Source organism: Ovis aries, chromosome 2, assembly GCF_016772045.2.
Source record: "Ovis aries strain OAR_USU_Benz2616 breed Rambouillet chromosome 2, ARS-UI_Ramb_v3.0, whole genome shotgun sequence".
NCBI classification, from domain to species: Eukaryota; Metazoa; Chordata; class Mammalia; order Artiodactyla; family Bovidae; genus Ovis; species Ovis aries.
This window is the reverse complement of record NC_056055.1, coordinates 81,785,384-81,804,944: the sequence shown is the minus strand read 5'-3', so window position 1 is coordinate 81,804,944 and position 19,561 is coordinate 81,785,384. Positions and strand designations below refer to the sequence as shown.

General features: G+C 41.6%; 1 protein-coding gene across 28 annotated transcripts in view; it reads left to right on the top strand.

Annotated features, from left to right (window-relative positions):
* The window catches only part of MPDZ (multiple PDZ domain crumbs cell polarity complex component), a 668,265-nt gene that overhangs the window by 473,726 nt on the left and 174,978 nt on the right, over positions 1–19,561 (top strand). For 18 of the 28 annotated variants that reach the window (XM_060409479.1, XM_060409476.1, XM_060409471.1 and 15 more), the window contains exon 1: positions 16,178–16,437. The exons of 4 other annotated variants lie outside the window; for them this stretch is intronic. The gene's annotated coding sequence lies outside the window, so the exon portion shown is untranslated. Of the gene's footprint in view, positions 1–4,611; positions 4,671–16,177; positions 16,438–16,559; positions 17,146–19,561 lie in introns of those variants that run through there. 6 more of the 28 variants (XM_060409480.1, XM_060409462.1, XM_060409457.1 and 3 more) reach the window with 2 other exon arrangements.

Sequence of the window (19,561 nt, the reverse complement as noted above, 5' to 3'; positions counted from 1 at the left end):
GAAGGATCAGGAATCTACAAGGAAAAAAGGCACTGCCCGAGGCTGCCCAAAGCAAAGAGAAAGAGGGCAAAAACCTGGATTCTCCCATTTTTTCTTTCCTTCCATTCTAGAATTGAGCTGGTATCCAGTTGACCAAGGAACCTAAAAAATATTGTTTGGAGAGATGCGTAAGAAATGTATCTTTTGCAGTTGCATACAAACTTTAGGATTATGTGTTCTATTTATGTAAAGATGCAATTGGAATTTTGATAGAGATTACATTGAATATGTATTAAGAGACTGTTTTGAGTGGTTTGGACATTTTAATGATATTGTTTCAATCCATTAACATGAAGTATCTTTCTATTTGTTTGTGTATTCTTCAGCTTCTTTCAGCAGTGCCTTAGAGTTTTCAGTAACAGTCTTTTACCTCTTTAGTTAAATGTTTCCTAGGTATTTTATTCTTCCTGATGCAATTATAAATGAGACTGTTTTCTGAATTTCTCTTTCTGATAGTTCACTATTAGTGTATAGTAATACAATTGAATTTTGTATCCTACAACTTTACTGAATTCATTTATTAATGCTAATAGTTTTCTGGTAGAGTTTTTATGGTTTTATTTACATAATATTGTGTCATATGCAAATAGTGACAGTTTTACTCCTTTTATGATTTGGGTAACTTTTATTTGTTTAATTACTCTGTTATGGCTTCCAATATTATGTTTAATAGCAGTGATGAGAGTGGGCATCCTTGTCTTATTTCTGATCTTAGAGGAAAAGCTTTCAATTTTTCACTGTTGAGTAAGTATTATGTTAGCTGTGAGATTGTCATATATGGCCTTTATTATACCCAGGTACATTTCTTCTACACTCACTTGTTGAAAGGTTTTATCAAAAACAGATGTTGAATTTTATCAAATACATTCTCTGCATTTATTGGGAGGATCATATCATTTTATCCTTCATTTGGGTTGATATGGTATATCACGTTGATTAATTTACAGATGTACAACCATCCTTACATCCTTGAAATAAGTCCCATTTGATCATGGTGTGTGATCCTTTTAATGTACTGTTACATTTGATTTGCTAATACTTTGTTGAGAATTTCTGCATCTATATCCATCAGGAATATTAGCCTGTAAATTTCTTGTTGAGTCCCTGTCTGGTTTTAGTATCAAGGAAATGCTGGCCTTGTTTGGAAGTGTTCCCTCATTTTGTATTTTCTGGAAGAATTTGAAAAAGATTGTTATTCATTTTCCTTTTAATGTTTGGTAGAATTCACCAGTGAAGCCACTGGGCCCTAGGTTTTTGATTTAATTCTTGATTAATCTCCTCACTAGTAATAGGGCTGTTTAGGTTTTTTATTTCTTCATAACTCAGCCCTGGTCCATTTCTCTTGAAATAAACCCAAATATTAAAATCACTCCTTTCTGTGTCTTTTTTAAGCCATGCTAACAACTCCATTTCTCCACATAATGAGGACTAATTGACCATTAAAAGCAAACTGTGGTAACTGGGTGCTGTTTGTAGCAACTGCTTTGTTTCTGACCTATTCTTGCTCTGTTCCAATTTCTTCCCTGCTCCAGTTTCTATCCTGTTCCTGATACCCAATTGTTTCCTGTTTGTTACCCTGCTTCTGCCTCTGGATTTCACATTATACTTGCTTTCTTGGGCTTGAGTCAGTCATGGTATTGGTATTTGTCTCCTTCCACTTGAGGATACTTTAATGAGCTGACTGTACTCTGATCTTGCTGTACTCAGCATTGCATTTTTTGCACTATACTTTTGTGTCCAGAGAGAAGGGCAATTGGGCAGACCCTACTGGAGAACAAATACAGAATTAGGAAAATATCTGAAAAACATTAACAAACAAAAGCAAAGCCCACAAAGATGCAGGCAAGGATGATGATGTTGAAACAATCTTTGGGAATACTGTTAACAACTTAGGTAATTTCCATAAACTTATAAAAGACCAGACCCCTTTCTTCAAGGTGGGACCACTCTAAAGGGCCATTTTAGTTTTGGAGCAGCCTGTATAATCTACTGAGGGTTTACCTGACTTTCTATAACATTCACCACCTCCCTTTGCCCAGCCCTACTTCTGTCAAGACCCCCTCATCCAGATGTTGATCCCAAGGGCATTCCCCAATAAAATTCATGCTTTCCAGGGTATTTGAATGGTAGTGAAATGTATACATTTAAATTTTACTTTGGTTGTTAGGATGATGTTGGTGTTGATTATAAGACGCAGGATAGTGGAGATGATTGTGGAAATTGTAGTAGTTGTGGCACTGGTAATAGCAGAGGTGGTATAGGAAAGTGTTCACAGTACAGTCCTTGCTGTAAGTAGTACGTGTAGTGTGTGTAGGTATTGAGACATCATTGGTGGGGACCCTGAGAAGTCCAGAAATCTGAGATAATAGATCATTGGTTGTAGAGATGACTTTCAGTTAGGAACTGGGACAAGTTTTATAAGCAACAGATAGATACTGAGCACATGATAGGCGGAAGCCAGATTTTTGCTGAAAACTGTTATGAACATAGCCATGTGCTTGTGCATAGTCGCTCAGTCATGTCTGACTCTTTGTGACCACATGAACTGTAACCTGCCAGGCTCCTCTGTCCATGGGGATTCTCCAGGCAAAAATGCTAGAGTGGGTTGCCATGCCCTCCTCCAGGGGATCATCCCAATCCAGGGATCAAACCCAGATCTCCTGCGTTGCGGGCAGATTCTTTACTATCTGAGCCGCCAGGGAAACCCAAGAATACTGGAGTGGGTAGCCAATCCCTTCTCCAGGGGAACTTCCTGACCCAGGAAGTAGAACCAGGAATAGAACCAGGGTCTCCTGCATTGCAGGTGGATTCTTTCCCAAGTGAGCTACCTGGGAAGCCCTGACATGGCCATAGAAAGGGACTAATATTCCTGTGCTTTTGTGATGTACATATCACCCTATATGTACATGAGGTACATATCATGTATGCAGTCAGCTCTCTCTGGCAGGTGCATTCCTTCCCCTCTTTGCCTCAGAACCCTAAGTCTGGGTCTGTCCAAAGACTTAAAAAAAAAAAAAAGCCTCAAAACAAAGTGCAAAAAAAGCCTTTTGCACTTGACCTCAAAAAGAAGAGACAGAAGGTCTTGTCCTGAAAAGGTAATTTCCCTCTACTTTTTTGGTCTCTGAGATTTATCAAGTTGATAATGCTCTTGTCCATCTTAAAGCCCTCCGGTAGCCCTCTAATGCTTTTGCTGCTGCTGCTGCTGCTGCTAAGTCGCTTCAGTTGTGTCCAACTCTGTGCGACCCCATAGATGGCAGCCCATCAGGCTCCCCTGTCCCTGGGATTCTCCAGGCAAGAACACTGGAGTGGGTTGCCATTTCCTTCTCCAATGCATGAAAGTGAAAAATGAAAGTGAAGTCACTGAGTCGTGTCTGACTTTTAGCAACCCCATGGACTGCAGCCCACCAGGCTCCTCCGTCCATGGGATTTTCCAGGCAAGAGTACTGGAGTGGGGTGCCATTGCCTGCTCTGTCTAATGCCATTACAGAACGCTAATGAGGCCTTGTCTGCATGGACAATATAGCCACACTGCTGTCGTCCTACCTGCCTTCCCCTTTGCGATATGAGTGTCTTGGGAGCAGGACCTACATAGTCTCTGTTCCTGTAAGGAACTCGGAGTGGGGCTCTTACTAGGTACTTAGTTATCATTTACTAAATAATGAATGGCAGTCATCCACTTATCATCTAGTCCCTACTGTGATCAAGGATATTCATTACTTAATTAAAGTAAAACAACAGAGCAAAAGATATGTCTACTTTAAATAAAATGAGGCATTTTGTCCAGTGACCTAGTACCAAATTTCTCTGAGCTCTATATCCAACTTGTCTTTCAAGTGAATACAGAACAGTTCTTAATCTAGTTCTTCTTTCTCTTCCAAGTTTACCTGATATGTCTAAGCCAAAAGCCCTTCAGAATATTTCAGTGAACTTGCCTGCTACACATATATAATCATCATATAATACACATTCCCACATATGTGCCAATTAATCTTTTAAAATTTTCTTATTCTAAAAATGTTAAACAATATACTCAATGTACTGAATATTGTTCATGTAAGCTTTGTCTTCACATGTTGTCAATCATATGTAATGTAATTGCAACATAAGATAAAAGAGAAAACCCTCAAACTTATAATTGATATCAAATATAAGTAAACCTGTACTTATTGAGACCAAATTTTCTTCAATCATTGACCTATTTCATAAAGACTATGGCATTTATCACAGAGATAAAGAACCAAAATTCAGAGAACATTATGAAGAGGTAAAGCCCTGCAAAGTTTGAAATATCTCAACTATTCCTTTGAGATAATGTTACTGATGGGTTAGTTTGCTCTTGTCAAATTTTTCACCTTGCTCTTTTCAATTTTACAATCTTATTACTGAACCAAGATTACTAAGAATGTTCCATGTTCATTCATTTTATAAACCCTTTTAGAAAGTATAATCTCTGTGTTCATTAATTGCATCATTCCTGAAAACAAAGATAAGACCTTTCATAGGTGAATTATTTAGTCTACAGATAATTTAAATCCTTTGCTTTATCCATGATAAATATTTTTTAAATTTCAGTTATCATTACCACGCTGAGAAGATTAAGAACTAATACTGGGAAGCAAAGACTTTAAAAGGTATGGATGATAATATAGATACAGCATGTAGCTTAAAAGCGTTTCGCTTTTCTAGTCTCCTCTTCATCACTGTTCTTCAATTTCCAACTTCCCCTAGGTAAGCATGTATTTTTAAACTATAAATGACAAAGCAGATCTCATAACTCACTTAATATCTATATAGTGAATTAACTTGGTAGTTGACCTCTGGCTGACATTACATTTTTAAAGGGAAATTGCGGGATGGGTAGAGAACTACATCTCAAAGCCACTACTGCTTTTTCTATTTGCCTCTAAAATATAGATTTCATAAAATCTGCTTATGTTGTTAGTTTTAAAAGAGATGCAAATAACTTTAGACTCTATTAAAAGAAAAAATAAAGTACAAATTCCATTTGGATTTTCTAATATTCTTGATTTCCATAAGTTAAGGTATATATTTTAAAAATTCTATCAGGTGAGGAAATCTATGAGAGTTTTGAGGAAAAAAATAGTAGTGGAGGGTACTAGTTGTTAAAATACAATATAAAGCTATATCAGTTAAAACAAATTGATATTGATGCAAGAAATGAGACAAATGGGACATGATAAAGCAACATATACTGTAAGATGTGACCCTTAATATGGGATAACAGGATCTGTATCAGTGTTAACTGGGATATTTTTGTTGTCTTGAAACTTTGATGAAATCCCAATCTCTGGACCCTAGGGATATCTGATTCACATATTCTAAACAGAAGAGCTAGACACATTCCCATGGCACTTACTAAGAAATCAACACAAATGCTGATATGCTTCACTTATCATCTATTTTCAAAGCCATCAAGTAGGAATTCATGGGGGTTTTTTAGAGTGAGGCTTTCTTTGGAGAAAATTGTACCCTTGGTAGAAAATACTACACATTTCTCTTCTATTGCTCATGCTGGGCAAAGTCATGCTTTTTCAAAATCTTCCACCAAAGTGAATGGAACTTCAAGAGAATTACTCACCAATTCTGATTTGTGTGAACAAAAATCAGTTCAGTTGCTCAGTCATATCTGACTCTTTGCCACCCCATGGACTGCAGCACGCCAGGCTTCCCGGTCCTTCGCTAACTCCCAGAGCTTGCTCAAACTCATGTGCATCGAGTTGGTGATGCCATCCAACCACGCCATCCTCTGTCGTCCCCTTCTCCTGCCTTCAATCTTTCCCAGCATCAGGGTCTTTTCAAGGAGTCAGTTCTTCGCATCCGGTGGCCAAAGTATTGGAACTTTAGCTTCGGCATCAGTCCTTTCAATCAATATTCAGAACTGATTTCCTTTTGGATTGACTGGTTGGATCTCCTTGCAATCCAAGGGACTCTCAAGAGTCTCCTCCAACACCACAGTTCAAAAGCATCACTTCTTCAGTGCTTAACTTACTTTATGGTCCAACTCCCACATCCAAAATAACTACTAGAGAAACCATAGCTTTGACTAGATGGACCTTTGTCAGCAAAGTAATGTCTCTGCTTTTTAATGTGCTGTCTAGGCTTATAATAGCTTTTCTTCCAAGGAGCAAGTGTCTTTTAATTTCATGATTGCAGTCACCATCTGCAGTGATATTGGAGCCCAAGAAAATAAAGTCTGTGGAGGGGAGGCATTTCCTCACACAGACTGGACGTTTCTGAGCTGTGAAAATTTAGGTCTGATCTGGTGGTGCTATTGAAACAGAGTGTGGTGCGAAAATCTTTTAGGGAACTTAATCGAGGTTCTCCAGAGTATGAGAAGTATATCATAGAGATGTGAGCCTGACTCTCCCCTAGAAAAATTTGAATGTGACAGGCTGTCTTGAATTGCCTGAGATGGTTGGTCCAAAACCAATTTATAGATTTGAATGGATTGGGGGTTTGTCATAAAGAGAACTTGGAAAGTAGTGCTTCTAGACTGGCCCCATTTTGAAAGGCTTTCTCCAAAGAACTTCATGCCTGGATGTACAGACCCCCGGAGGAAGGGGCTGTAAAGGGTGTGCCAGGAAAGCAGGAGCTGACTGGGAGTCTTAGGAGGTCAGCAGGAATGTACATCATCTCTAAACTGGGCAGAGGTCCAGGGAGCCAGAGTGGAAGAGGTCTTCAGATCACTAAATCAGCCCTTAAGAGATGGAGTTTGCCTTTGGCTACCTGCCATGGAAGAGAGTTTTCAACATCTGGCCAAGTAAAAAAAAATACGTTTGTGCTCTTTTTTGTCTGATTCCCAGCTTCTCTTATCCTTAACTTGGAAGAGCCAGAAATAGCAGTGAGTGAATGGAAAGGAAGTAATGAATAAAACCAAAACCATCCAACTACACCTTGGAGCAAAGAGGATACTTTAAATTGAATGTAAGGTAAAATTTTTAAAAATTCATTTGGTTGGGAAATTTTAGTACTAAAATCAGGTCTATTTATTAACACTTCAAATTGGCCATAAAAGCCACCAGGCTCCACGACAGTTTTAAAATATGTCTTCAAATTCTTTGACATTCTTCCTATAAAGAGATAGAGTATCTGTCCCTTCTCCTTGTACCTGGTGAGTCTCTGTGACTGTCATTATGAATGAAACATGGCAGAAGTAGCTCTGGGTGACTTCTGAGCCTAAATCAGATAGGGAATGCCCCTGGCCTTTTGGCTTCTCATAGACACTTACACTGTGAGCCTTCAGCTACAATGGAAGAATGTCCTGAGGTCATCATGTAGACAGGTCACGTGGAGAAATCATATTGAGACAGAGATAGCTAGACAGAGAGAGGTTCATTGAACACAGGGTTGCAACAGAAGAGGTGAGTGAAGAGAGTATGGCATTCGCCTTGGCACAAAATTTAAAGGAGGGGTACCAAAAACACCTAATGATCAAAATAAATCATATTTTAATGCAATGTTAAAAAATAAACTTGAGGTAAATAATGAGTAAAACATCAGCATTTTAAATAAGGGCAGGATCAGTATTCCTGATTATTCCTTTTTCCTCCAGCTTCAGTATGGCTCACCCAGCAAGGCTGGTACTCATCTGATTAACTACGAAGAACCCAAGGCAACTTTGTGGGGTGATATATCTGACATCTTGATTTGTTGGTGTCTATATAATTATCAAAATGGACTGAAATGCACACTTGAGATGTGTACATTTTATTGCTTGTGATTCTACAACTCTCTATTTGTGTATAAGTATTTTGAATTGTGAATAGACGTGTAATCTAGTTCAGTCTAAGGAGTGTTGAAGGAATGCTGCAGGAGGTGTGAGGACAGAGTTTAATTGGGTTTTAAAAGCAAGTGAGCACACTGGATGGTCTGTGAACAGCATTTCGTGTGTATGTGACATCTGGGACTGCCCTGTTTACCCAGCTGCCAGCCTGAATATGAAGCTGACACATGGAGATGGGTGGGGTCAAAAGAGTCAGAGGCAAAAGGGCCAGAGCCCTAACTGATCTATGCCTGATTACTGGGTTTCCTCTGGACATGAACCAGCATCCCTTTTATTTAAGTCAGTTTATGTTGGATTTTCTGTTACAAATTCAGAGAGACACACAATGAAAACAATATACAGAAGCAGGAGGCAAGAGGAGCCAGTGGTGGGCAAGCTAAGTCATGAGTCAACAGAAGTAACACACCTAGCGTTGCCAACAGAACCTACCACTTTCCAGGCACTGTACTCGCACAGGTTGAAAGACAAGACACAAGACAGACAAGATCTCTGCTCTCATGGGGTTTAGAGTCTAGCTGGGGTTGGGAGACAGGAGGGAGGACAGCAAGCATTCTGGATAGTGATAAACATTTAAAAGGAAGTAATACAGGGTGGATCACAATAAACTGTGGAAAATTCTGAAAGAGATGGGAATACAGACCACCTGACCTGCCTCTTGAGAAATCTGTATGCAGGTCAGGAAGCAACAGTTAAAACTGGACATGGAACAACAGACTGGTTCCAAATAGGAAAAGGAGTACGTCAAGGCTGTATATTGTCACCCTGCTTATTTAACTTCTATGCAGAGTACATCATGAGAAATGCTGGACTGGAAGAAGCACACACTGGAATCAAAATTGCTGGGAGAAATAGCAATAACCTCAGATATGCAGATGACACCACCCTTATGGCAGAAAGTGAAGAGAAACTAAAAAGCCTCTTGATGAAAGTGAAAGTGGAGAGTGAAAAGTTGGCTTGAAGCTCAACATTCAGAAAACGAAGATCATGGCATCCAGTCCCATCACTTCATGGGAAACAGATGGGAAAACAGTGGAAACAGTGTCAGACTTTATTTTCTGGGGCTCCAAAATCACTGCAGATGGTGACTGCAGCCATGAAATTAAAAGACGCTTACTCCTTGGAAGAAAAGTTATGACCAAGCTAGATAGTATATTCAAAAGCAGAGACATTGCTTTGCCGACTAAGGTCCGTCTAGTCAAGGCTATGGTTTTTCCAGTGGTCATGTATGGATGTGACAGTTGGACTGTGAAGAAGGCTGAGTGCCGAAGAATTGATGCTTTTGAACTGTGGTGTTGGAGAAGACTCTTGAGAGTCCCTTGGACTGCAAGGAGATCCAACCAGTCCACTCTGAAGGAGATCAGGCCTGGGATTTCTTTGGAAGGAATGATGCTAAAGCTGAAACTCCAGTACTTTGGCCACCTCATGTGAAGAGCTGACTCATTGGAAAAGACTGTGATGCTGGGAGGGATTGGGGGCAGCAGGAGGAGGGGACGACCGAGGATGAGATGGCTGGATGGCATCACGGACCTGATGGACGTGAGTCTGAGTGAACCCCAGGAGATGGTGATGGACAGGGAGGCCTGGCGTGCTGCGATTCTTGGGGTCGCAAAGAGTCGGACACGACTGAGCGACTGAACTGAACTGAACTGAACTGAATACAGGGTAATGTGGCATGAGACAGACTATTGCTTCTGTTGGAGCAGAAGAGAGGCCTTCTTCACAGAGGTGACATTTGATCTGTGACCTGAATGAGGAGGAGATGCGAGCTGTCTGAAGCTCTGAAGAGAAATCTTTTCAGATAAAGATACAGCAGCACATTCCCAGAAGACAAGAAAGAGATGAAAGAGTGAGAGTGGAAACTTCCTAAGGACTTTAATGGGCACTTGGAGGTCTGGTTAAACTGAAGATGCAAATTCAGAATTTTGGGGTGATAACTGAGATTCTGCATTTCTGACAAGCTCCCAAGCAATGCAAATATTTCTGGCTTATGGACCATATTTGGAGTAGCAAGGCCCTGCAGAGTTGCTCCCCAAAATGTGGTTTACAGCTTGGTCCACACTGACATTTCAAGTTGCTTTGAAAATCTTTATACTAATTTAACATTGATGCAACATCCATGCATGTAATCACTTTTTTAGTAATCCATTTTAAGCACAGTGGGCAGACATACACTGGAAGTTTAAAATGCAAAATCGGACTCTGCATAGACAGTTTGAGAAACACTACCCGAGAGCCTACAATGCTATAGCTGGAAAGAACTGAATTATCTTCTATAACTGCTAAGAAGCTGGAAACTGTGAAGAAGCTACAAAAAATGCAAAGAAGCTGGAAACAAGGTACGATGGAGAATAGAAATGAAATGTCAGGTCCAAAATATGGGGATTAGGACAATCAACATTACCATTATCACCGCACACATGCATAAAGACAGACGGACAGACAGATACATACACACACACACACACTCACACACACTCACACACACACAAAGCTTCCATACAGAGCTGACAGCCAGGCATCTATCATCTATTTCTCAGATAAACACCTAGAGACGTCCTTTGTAAACATTTCAATGACTATAAGCCGAGACTTCCTCCTTCTGGAAATTAGGGTCTCCTACATGTTATTTCCTCAAAAGTGAAGCACATGGGTCAAGAAGGCTTCCAAGGATAGAGACTAGAACTGTTTACTGCCTCTTTATTAAATAGATCAGAACATTAAGGACCACCAGACTTTCAAGGAACCAATTTAAACAAGTATTTTCAGAGGAAGATGGAAAGCAAGAGAAATAGGGAAAGGACTACAGTGACTCATAATTATGGTAGAAATGCAGAGACTCAAAGAAAACCTGGTCTGTAGAGCTACATCCTCTGAAACAAGCTTACAGTTTTCCCTGCATGTTTGTAGTATAATCAGAAATATATTACATTTCTTGGTGAGTTTCACCTGTGGAAACTCTTGGCTTTCCCATATTCCTAGCTATTTTTTAACAACTCCCACTAGATGATGGAACCCAGTGTGTTCCTAGGAAGTTGAAAGTACTGTTTAGATCATTGTGAATGGCTTGATATGTATGTTTCACCAGTTTGAAAGCTTTTAGTTGCCAATAACAGAAGACACAATTCACACTAGTGTAAGAACTAAAGGATATTTTTTGTCTCATGTAAGTGAAAATAGAAAAGAGGGCATGGACTTCAGGTAAAGTGTGATCTAGTTACCCAGCGGCACTCTCAAAAACACAATTTCTTTTCCCTATTCTTTCTGTCATCACAAAGGAGGTGTATTACCTTAAAATTATGATATGACTTAAGCAAGTTCTCATTATGGCTATTGCTTGTTTATTTTGACTTTTTTTTTGGACAACTGATTTATACTCTAATAGCATACGTGATGCAGAGGAAATACTTTACAGGAGAGAGATTCCAAATGTCATTCTAGCTGGTATCAACTCGACTCAGATTACTTGGATGTGTTCCACCCAAAAAACAAGCTCATCCTAAAGCTTTCTCCTAGCTTTTCTTCACTGCACCATAGTTCTGTGGGTCCGTGAGTAAACAGAGTCAAGGTCAGATGGTCATGACCTCCCAATGCCCTTTCTTTCTTCCTCTGATAAGACCCAGTCACACATGCAGTATGCAGTGCCTCTGTTCTTCCATAAACAGTTTGTTATATGAAGGGAGACAGATTACTCTACATGTTCTCAAAAGAGATATAAGTTTTACATTTTTCACATGCCTGGGATTCCCTCCCAGCCATTCTTTCCTCCTAATGGATTTCTTGTAGACATATATTTATTATCCTAACATTCTTCTTTTTTCAATCTTGTCTGTTTTCAATTATCAAAAGAAGTTAAAGATTGTTTAAAATAGCCTATTTTTTTTCTAAAATTGAACAAACAGAAAAAAAAAAAAAGTATCCAAACTCCTTTCTTTTAGTTGAGAAACTGCTGCTGCTGCTAAATCACATCAGTCGTGTCCGACTCTGTGCAACCCCATAGACGGCAGCCCAACAGACTCCTCTGTCCCTGGGATTCTCCAGGCAAGAATACTAGAGTGAGCTGCCATTTCCTTCTCCAGCTAGAGGCCACTTAAAATCATAAAGTTATCCAGCCAACACTGAATATAAAAACCTTTCTGCAAACTATAATAACTAAAAAATGAATATTTGTTATATATTAGCTAATCCTTAGGCAGGAAGAGATGTAAACACATCATCTAGTTTGCATTTAAATGGAGCATTATTAGTTAATAACAGACACAGCTGTTTAAAGATATGGAAATAAACCATTGGCCTACAATTAGAATTCCTCCAAAGTCATTTGGTCCTGGGAAAAGGATCTGGTTCATACACAATACTGACCTGGGGGCCCTGTAGTAACATCTACCAAGTGAGGGAAGGACTGGATCGCTGTCGAAAGCAGAACAAAGACTCTTTTGCCTGGGAGGCAACTTTCTATCTTGATGGATCGTACGTACATGGAATTTCCAGGATTTCTTTCAGGCAGACACTAAGGGTTTTGAGTAGACAAATTGGACCTTTTGCCAGTATCCAAGTTTTATATACTTAATTGATATTTGTATCAATACTTGTTAAATTATTTTTAAAAAAATCTAGCTAATACTGGGAGTCCACAGAAATTTTCCCTTACAAAATTGGTCTGAACATTATTCAGATTTGATAGAAACGAATTAGTGTGCAGAATGCTTCCCTAGGAAAACAACTGGGATGCAGACAATGTGCCTAATTCCGTCATCATTAGATCCAAAGACTGTGCTTTACATGAAATAGAAAGAATAGAAAGAATCATTAATCTATACACAGGGAGTTTAAACCCACCTCATGGAGGAGAGCAGCTCTACTTTATCTGCGTTATACTTGGGCTTTTTCTGTAAGATTTTATTTTAATTAAAAAAATTTTTTTTAAACCAGTGCAATAAACCACACTGTCTTGTTACTACCAGAAAGCTTGTGTCTGGGTTAGAACAAGTGTAAGAGAAAACAGCAGTAATAATACGAGTTTACTTCGAAAGGAGATGATCCTGAGTGGAATCATCCCAGTGCTGGATAGCTTTATGGAAGAAGCAATGGAAACAAAATGCTTTTTTGACCTCTGATGTATTACCATTTAAGGTGGGCATGTACAATTTGCTTTGCTAAATGAGACCAGAACAACAGTGTCTTTTAAACCAATCCATTATTTTAATCTCATGTATAGATTTGCGACAAACCAAGATATTAAATTTGTGTACGCTTGAAATGCCATTTTGCCTTTCAAGACTCTCAGAATACCTTTAGTAGCTAGTTATAGCATCATTTTCCTTCTGTACTTCTACAAACTAGTATTTCATGCACTTTCTTTACATCTGAGAATAACCAGATTTGGAAAAGGACAAATGGAAGGACTTTGCTCTTCAAAGAGGAGGAATCATCTGGAATTTTTAAGCAATAAGAGAATTCTTTCCAAATGGGATGCCTGGAGATGACTCTACGACAAGAAAACAAAAGTTACATAGATAAATCATTCATTTTTGCATTCGTGTATTTAGCCTATGTCAACTGAACACTAATTAGATATGAAATATTTTTTTGTGCTCTGAGGATAAAATGGTGATGCAGGCACTTCTCTCAAGTAGTTTATGGTCTAAGAGAGAATGGAAAGATTGCATATATAACGAAATGCATAAACTAAATGTATAGAGTAGGATGAATACTATGGAACAAGCGTATAGATGAGAATGTATCTCAATGGGTTTATCCTAATTATGGGAAACATGGAGTAAAGTCCATGGCAGTGCTATTCACCGAAATATTGAACTGTGAAAGATGGCCTGAGCAGAAATATCATGGCTCCATTTTGAGTAATCTAGGTTTGAGACAGATATATACAGGAAAGTCAAATAAACACTCAGACAGATGAAGAAGTCTGGATTGAAGATAACAGTTTAGGAATCCTTAACCAATAAATGATAAACTAGAGGTGAGAATGAACTGACTTAGAGATAGAGTTAAAAAGAAAACAGGGCCTATCATTGAGTCTTGAGGAGTTCCATTTAAAGATTAAGGAGCGATTAGTTGGCAAAGAATATTGAAGAGTGGTCTGACAAAGGCAGAGCAGCTTTGCAGCTAATAAAGGTGATGATTCTGGGTCTTTCTTTTGTCTGGGAAAAGTCCTAGCAACAGGCTTACATGGTACCGTAGTTTTGAAAAATTTTCACAAGAAGGATCTTTGTTTTTCTTTTCTTAAAGCAGAGTCTTAAATTGTATGAGCTTCAGGACTCACACATCTGCCCCTAAGAGGAAGGCGTAAAACCAAGAGAAGGTGATTGCATGGAAAGACAAGGGGAGGGGAACAGTTCAGGGAGAGAATGTGCAACAGTTATGGATGCACCTGAGAAGACAGGAATAGGAGGCGAGAAACATATTCATTGGATTTACTGGATGGAAGATCACTGTGTCCCTAGTAAAGTCCCTTTAGTGCCCTGATAGACCAGGAAGCCAGATTCGGTTAGTTGGTTTCAACAAACTTAACTGTGAAGGAAAAGGGGAAAGTGTGGTAGCTGATGAGAAAGGAGATGCTCAGGAAGGTTATTTTCTTTTTTCCTTTGTCCCTCCATCCTTTCCTTTCCTTTCTCCTTCCTTCCTTACTTTCTCCCACCTTCCCTCTCTCTCTCCTCTTTTTTCCTCCTCTTCTGTCTCTTCTTCAGAATGGTGAAGCCTGAGAGTGCTTATTGAAATGCTACACAATGCAGAGGTGTGCGGAAGAGACAAGGGGAAACCTTAAGCTCGGATGAGTTTCCACTTACTACATCTCAACTTTTATTTTCAAAAGACTCAGAGGAAATGAATATCCATATACTATGAAGAAATCTAGTCAGTATTTTTCTTTCACTGGTGGGAAAAACTAGGCGGATTCATGTTTATAAAAGCACAAGGGTGCTTGGGCTGAGGATACTCCATCCAGGGCACTGAGGTCACTTTACTCAATTCCTAGTCATTTGCAGGCAAATGTTTCATTTTGTAGCTTTCTGAAAATATCCATTTAAAAACTCAAACCAATTTCCCCTTGAAGTCTTGTCTATCTTATAACCTATTTCCCCTCAAATAGTTGGTGAATATTGTAGAAATATATACAAATCGCTTTTAAAAGACAAATCAAAACTTACAATTCTGCCAAGGAAAAATAGATCTTTAATTCAGGATATTAAATACATTCTTTAAACATTTTAATTGGGCTTCTGCGTATCCTTTGATGTATGCCCTAATGTTACACTTATGTATTGAAAAGGGAGCAATTTTCTTTCCCAGACAAGATTCCTGGGACTCATGAATCGAGGATTTCAGAAAGATAATCTTAATCGGCACAAGATAGAAATAAACATGCTTTTTCTGGCACCTTGTAATTCTGAAGCCTTCTTACATTTTTTCCTTTGTGTCTTTTAGTTCGATTATTGTCAAAAAATGGACACTGATGCGCTAAAAGTTACTTTTTTACAAAGTGAGATTAGCGCCCAGGCGTCCTCATTAAAGTGCTTCTCATCACTTTAACAAGCAGAGAGAGACAGACTGTGACAGAGTGTGAGGGAGAGAGAGAGTGTGTGTTAGTCGCTCAGTCGTGTCCACCTCTTTGTGACCCCATGGACTGTAGTCAGTCCATGGAATTCTCCAAGCAAGAATACTGGAGTGGGTGGCCCTTTCCCTTGGGATTCAAAAGAAAAAAAAAAAAAGAGGTTCTCAGAAATAAGTTCCCAAAGGTTGCCAGATTCAGCAAATAAAATCAAGGCTGCTCAGTTAAATCCGAATTTCAGATAAACAGTTTTTTAGTGTATAGAAAGTGAAAGTGAAGTTGCTCAGTCGTGTCCGACTCTTTGCGACCCCCTGGACTGCAGCCTACTAGGTTCCTCCGTCCATGGGATTTTCCAGGAAAGACTACTGGAGTGGGTTGCCATTTCTTTCTCCAGGAGAACTTCCCGACCTAGGGATTGAACCCAGGTCTCTCGCATTGTAGGCAGATGCTTTATCATCTGAACCACCAGGGAAGTGTATAAGAATTTGGTGTAGAAGAATATCCCAAATATTGCATGGGGCAGACTTGTCCAAATGAACGCTTCTTTTTTTAAAATTTGACACTGGAATTAAACGGGGCTTCTCCCCAACAACCTCGCGTAGCCCACTCCCCACACCCCAGCCGAGCGCCCGCCGAGCTGGTTTAAACCCCGGGCCGGCCGGCTGGGCCGCGCCCCCTGATTGGCCGAGGCGCGCCCGCCGCCCCGCCGGCCGCAGGCGTCACGCAGCCCGGGCGGCCCGAGCCTCGCCGCCGCCAACGCCGCCGCCTCCGCGGCAGCCCCGGTTGGCGCAAGTGCGGCGCACGCAGCGGGAGGGGGCGACGGAGGCTGAAGCTGGCTTCGGGCCGCCGGTGCTCGGGCGGGATTAAGTTTCTCGGTCGCGCGGGAGCGTCTGTGCGCGTTCATTCCGAAGCTCCTCGCCGGGCCGTTACTCCGCGACAGAGGAGAGCAAGCGTGGGCGAGGCGAGGCTCCCCGCGTCCCCACCCCCCGCCCCTTTAGCGTTCCCGCCGAGGGCGGCCGTCGCGAGCCGGGTAAGCGGCGCCGGGGCCCGGGCCGGGAGGCCGGAGCGCGCCCCCGCGGCCTGCGCGCGCCCCGGCTGGGAAGGTGCGCGGGTGCCGGGGGCTGGGCGCTCGGCGCGGGCGGCGGGAGGGGTGAGCTTGCCCCACCCCGCGCTACCGAGAAGTCGCTGCTTCTTTGGCTCTTGAAAAGAATGGGAGTCTGGAAGTTTCCTTTGCGACTCGCCGGGTTCCCGAGCGGTCGTCCTGGTTCTTTAATCCACTTCCCTCCTCTTCTGCTCTTGTTGACTCTTAAGAGGCTGAAAAGTTTCATCTTTTCGTTCGCCTGGAAGGGCATAGTAAGGGTGGCAGGGAGGGGAGCCCCGGGCCTGGCACGGGCGCCTGTTGCTGTTGGCCGCGCCTCAGCCCGGACGCCCACTCGATTGCTCCGCGAGGGTCGGCAGGGATGGGGATGCGCCCCTAGACTGGCGATCCTCGCCTCGGCTGCAGCGGGGCACCCAGAACGGGCGGCTCACTGGTACCCGCCCCCACTTCTCACCCCTCCCCCTAGCGCCCGTGCCCTTAACATCTCGTGTCCGCGTTGGTGGGAGCATTTTTCTCTCGCCTCCCCCCCTCTGCTCTCCCCCCCCCCCACCCAGCCCGCGCCAGTGGGGCGCCTTTGTCTGCAATTTCGCAGCCTCAGGATGCCGGATGTTTCTAGGGAAGCGCTTCTCTGAATACGCTGTGCGTGTATGTGTGTGTGTTTGTTTCACCGGTGGTGATGGTGTAAATTCTTGCTTGCGTTCTTACAGAGGCACAAAGGCTGGGCTATTCTTTCCTGTAGATCGCGTGGAAATTCAAGCTGGGACTGCGGAGAGGAGGAGGGGCCGTGCGAAGGCCGGAGGTGGCCGCCGCTCCTCAGTGTCCGCGGGCGAGTCGAGGGTGGCGGGACGTCTGCCTCCATCTCCGCGGCTGGGGGTGCTGAGGTCGCTCTGCTAGGGCAGAACCTGGGTATGGGCGCTATGTGCCTTGGGCGAAATGGGAGCGGGTGGCAGCTAATGTTTCAGAGATACCAGATGAGAGGACCTTACTTTCACCAGCCTAGAAGGAAACCTCTCCAAGTTCTTTTGATGTCGAGAGGGGAATAATCTGAAAAGTGGCCAAACTTGTCATCCAGCTTTGTTGGACAGCCATGGTGTAAACACTCCTTTTCTCTGGACATTTCTCATTTAGGTTGCCTGTTAAGAATAAATAACATCTAGTGTGAAAAACTTACAAGGTGATGCAGTGGGCTTTCAGGGTTACATGTACGTTTGGGTATAGGTGACTAAAGTGAACTTTATCTAAGAATTGCATCATCTAAATTTGCTTAATACTTGCTTTAGCCCTTGGTAGAATTAGGCAGTTGAATTAAAAAAAAAACCCCAAAACTTGAAGTTCCTTGGCTAGAGTTCTAATGCAATGCAAAGCTCAAGGTGACTGCACCTGCACCCTTGCCTGAGGGAGGGGCTGGAAGCTTTGGAGGGTGGTGGAGATAATTTTGTCTGGGATGCCCAGATTTCCTGCTTGCTAATGGGCTAGTTTATAAATGGGCGACATTTATCTAGACTGGGCTGTACTGCACACTCTGCTCCTCACAGTTGACAGGAAAATCCTTAAAAGCAGAGATATGTAAACTTAAGAGCCATGGGCCAAATATTCTGCCGCAGCCTGGTTTTTTCCCCTGAAGTTTAAGAGCTTTGGATGGTTTGTACACTTTTAAATGGTCGAAAAACGCAATCAAAAGAATAACACTTCATGACGTGAAAATTACATGAAAATCAAATTTCAGTGCCCATAAAGTTTAATTGGAGCACAGCCGCACTCATTCCTTTTGTCCGTGGTGCATTCTTACTCTTGGTATCTGGTTTCACAGAAGCAGTGACATAGTTGATTGGTTGCATAGTTGAGATAGAGATGGATAGCCTTCAGAGTCCCAAAAGTTTACTGTCTTACTCTACAGAAAAAGTTGCCAATCAAGATCAGGCTTCAGAAGTATTGCTTACATACTCCCTCTTGTGATGAGTGTATTGTTTAATTTCATTGCCTTTTAAGTCCTGTTTCTGGTATCCTAGGAAATGGCAGACTGTTCCCCAGTAGTTGGGCAAGTTAATGTGCTGGATTTTCTCATTTCCACGTTTCACTCTCAAAAAGTTTTCTTAACCTTTTGGCATCTTTCTTTTTTAGAATCTAGCCTAAAGTGGGGTTTCTGATTAGCAGAAACTATATATTTAGTTATCTTATGTTTAATATAGATAGCTATATCTCAAGGTGCTCTGCAGTGAGTTCTGGTGACATCTAGTTACTCTGCTACCTGAGCAGTTTTGATAACTATATTTTTGTTTATTTATGTAGAGAGAAGCAGAGGTTAGGGGGTGTCATAAGTTCCTTTCCACAGGCAAATTGTCACCTACGCAAAGGTAGTTTGGGGGGCTCCTTGACTCATCAGCGCTTGTCTTGCCTACCTTATTTGTAAAACAAACAAAAAATCGATGTTTATCTCAATGTTTTACTACTAGATTGCTCACATGTAATAACCTTCCCTCCCATTTCCTTGGCTCTTTTCAGTATTTCTTTTCCCTTCACTTGTTTCTGGTTTCCTTTCTTCCTTTAACACACTGCTTCATTGTAGTGCCTGAGCCCAGTGGTGGTTGTTGCTGGGGAAGGGAGAGGCGGAAGTCAGGTTTTGTTGTGTTCCAAATTTCTGGCATGTAGGCAGTGCCCTGTTTCGTCCCTGCAGTCCTCTTTGCATGTCAGGTAACTTTTGAATGCATAAATGTGTTGTCAGAGTAGAGGCTGTCCCCAGAGTTGACTACATGTCTGCAAGGCTTGGTGCTCTAAGATGTTTTTGGAAGGCCTTGAAATGTAATTTCACATTGATTCAGGTCTTTAGCTGCTGTGGTGGAGGGGCTCTGCTTTCCAAAGAAATGCACCCATTGTCTAGGTTTTAGATTAAGGGATTTGAAGCTGGAGAGTAGCAGTTAATTGCCTGGAAGATACTGTCCTGTGTTAAGAGCAGATGATTTTCTCCAGATTACATCTGAAGTCTGATATCATAGACTGGACTCAGGTTGAGTTGCTCCATTTTGTATATTTACAATATGCACAAAGCCCTCTCACT